Consider the following 3,258-nt stretch of genomic DNA (forward strand, 5'->3'; position numbering starts at 1 on the left):
CTCTTTCAAGTGCTGAAGAGCAAAGGTGTCTCCTTGAGGACTAAGGTGCGCCTGACACAAGCCATGGTATTTTTAATTGTCTCATATATATGTGAGAGGTGGACAATGAATAAAGAAGACCGAAGAAGAGTTGATGGTTTTGAGTCATGGTGCTGGTGAAGACCAGCTAAAAGAACTAACAAATCTGTCCTGGAAGAAGTGCAGCCAGAATGCTCCTTGGAAGTGAGAATGGCCAGACTTTGTCTCGCCTACTTTGGTCATGTTGTCAGAAGGGACCATTCCCTGGAGAAGGATGTCATGCTTGGTAAGGCGGAGGGTTGACGAAAGAGGGGAAGGTTGTCAATGAGGTGGATTGACACAGTGGCTGCAACAATGGGCTCAGGTATAGCAAGGATCCTGGAGCTGGCGCGGACACCTAGGAATACCTGTTCACCTTGTCTGTCTACATATTCACTTGTAGATTAGTGTTTGTTATGATATTGCAGGATTGTGGGTTTCACTCTGTTTCAGTGTTAGCAGCCACTAGTGTTTAATCACTAGTGTTTATAGGAGCTCTGGTAGCATAGTGCCTAAGGCACTTGACTGCTCACCAGAAGGCTGGCGGTTCAAACCCACCAGCCACTCCTCGAAAGGAAGGTTGGGCAATCCTACTTCCATAGTGATACTGCCTCGGAAACCCAAGGAGGGGTCGCTATGAGTCGGGGCCGACTCGACGGCAAACAACAACAACAACAAGTGTTTAATGAGGGAGCTCTGGTAGCATAGTGCCTGAGGCATTTGACTGCCAACCAGAAGGCTGGCGGTTCAAACCCACCAGCCACTCCTCAGAAGGAAGATGGGGCAATCTACTTCCATAGTGATACTGCCTCAGAAAACCAAGGAGCGGTTGCTATGAGTCGGGTCCGATTTGATGGCACATAACAACAACAACAACAACAACAACAGTGTTTAATGACAGTATCACTACGGAAGTAGATTGCCCATTCATCAAGAGTTGCTGATTGTGATACCCTAACTCACCTGGCTTTTGATCTTTTTTCTTTTTTTATAGTTTTTTTTTTTTTTAATATATAATTAAATTTCCAAGACACCTCAACCACCACTATTACCAAAGAAAGCTTTTTTAAAATCACATTTTACAGATCTTAAACTTGTCTTCAGCATTTAGCTCCGAGGGCTCGTCATCTTCAAAAAACAGAACTCCCCTGCTAAATAAATCAGCTGGAAATTCTACCAGAAAGCGAGAAGCCCTTTGCTAGCCCATGGCAATCCTTTCTCCCAGCCAGTTAGGGCTGTGCAGGGGGGTGAGGCCGGGCAGGAGGCCCAGGGGCTAATGTCCTCAGTACAACACGGCATCTGAAGCTTGATAGGAGAGCGGAACTGGTGAGACTTGAGGGAAGGGTCCAAGCCCTGTGTTCAGTCAGAGTCATGGTTGGAAGAGGAGGGGGAGGAATGCTTGCCATGCTTGTGGTGTTTGTGCGTGTTTTTCTGAGTTTCTTTCATTTCTACCGCATCTTCTGCTCCATTACCATTCGTGGTCCTACCAGGCCAAGAGCCAAGGACTTACTTCACAGGAGACAGGTCAGGGGTGAGTAGGGGCCTGGAGGTTGGCATCCTGGAGACCCTAGCTGTAGCATGGGCTGAGAGGGTCTCCCTGGGGGGAATTCTGGGGGAGTGGGAAAGGACCTGTAGAAAAGGCAGGACTGACAGGTGGCAAATGGACAGGGCTATCGATATTGGGGGGCGGGGGAAGGTATGGATTTGGCCCCAGCTGTCCTGCACTGGCCTTCCACATGTTCAGATGTTTTCCCAAGCCTTTATACCAGTGCCTGGGCTTGATCCGTCCCTCCTTCCTCAGCTGGCTTTCCGATCAAGCCTTTTCCCATGAGGCAAGCAGAGGCAAGAGCCGACCAGCAGCCTTGCCAAGATGTCTGATATGAATGAAAACTGTGCTCTCCTCCCACTTCTGGCCTCTCTGTGAAATCAGAAAGGCTCTAAGCCAGTAGGATTTGTTTTTCAAACACCTGTTTCTCGAAGAGGACATACCTGTACCTATGTGACTCAAACCCACCTGAACAACTCTATTGCTAAACCCTGGGCCCAATTTAAGCACTTGCAACAGGTAGTTCACTTCTGGAAGGTGCCATTTGTCTGTAATCGATGTCAGTGTGTCTGGGAAGCTCGGTGTCCAGATGGCACCCCTAAGGCACCTACCAGGCTGGAGCATTGTCTTAGCAGAAACAAAGCATGAAACTTGCCCCGGTACCACAGGTGATGAAATCACCAAAACGGGGAGATGCCCTTACTCAGCATTTCCTCCTTGGGAAATGCCACACCACCACTCTGTTGGCCACATTCACCTACATGGAGATACAGCACTCTAAATCCACTCACCTGTTCTCCTTAAACAAATTCATTTGTAAAGAAAACTTTATAACATCTTCATTAAGAGACCAATGGGTTTCACTTGCCAAAATCATGGTTTCAAGGAAAATACAACACTGTAATTAAATTCTAGCGAGATCTTCACCCACCGAAGGCTCTGAGCCAGAGACACATTCTCTGCTTTTGGAAAAGGGAGTTTGGCAAGGGTTCAAGAGGTGATTAAAATACGTTAGCATCAGAATGAGATTTTCTCTGAGAGCAGCAGTTTTCAACCAGGGGAGTTACCAACAGGCTGGTAGGGGATAGTTGGCACTGTCTGGAGGCAGCTTTTGCTGTCACAACTTGAGGGGGGTGCGGTGTTACTGGCATCTAGTGGGTGGAGGCCAGGGACGCTGCGACACACAGGACAGCCTCTCACAACAAAGGATTATGGGGCCCCGAATGTCAGCAGGCTGAGAAACCCTGTTTAGAGAAGTAAGAAGGCTGGTAAAGACCCCAAAAAGTCTTTCCCCTCTACTGAGAGTCAATGTCATTTCATGCAGGATCCCAGCATGATGTAAAGCCATCCAATACCCCATTAATGACCCACACTTAGGCGGAAAACAAAAAACTGTCTACATAACGTGATGTCCCAGAACCTAGTCACTTCTGCTAAAAGAACAGTTACCGGAAGGTCCATCTGGGAGGACTCCAAAGACCACAGACCCAGTGGCAGCACAAGGAAAGCAACATTGGGCACGGTTCTTATAGTCGATGTGGGTACACACGCCAGTGGGAGAGGCTAACAGGTAAACAGAGACACTGAGAGCAGTACCATGGGAAAAGTGTGTGCAGCTCCGGAAGGATGAGAAATCACCTAGCAGGTCAAGGGGT

This window comes from Orycteropus afer, unplaced genomic scaffold, assembly GCF_000298275.1.
Source record: "Orycteropus afer afer isolate SDZICR_OR568_19922 unplaced genomic scaffold, OryAfe1.0 scaffold00067, whole genome shotgun sequence".
NCBI classification, from domain to species: domain Eukaryota; kingdom Metazoa; phylum Chordata; class Mammalia; order Tubulidentata; family Orycteropodidae; genus Orycteropus; species Orycteropus afer.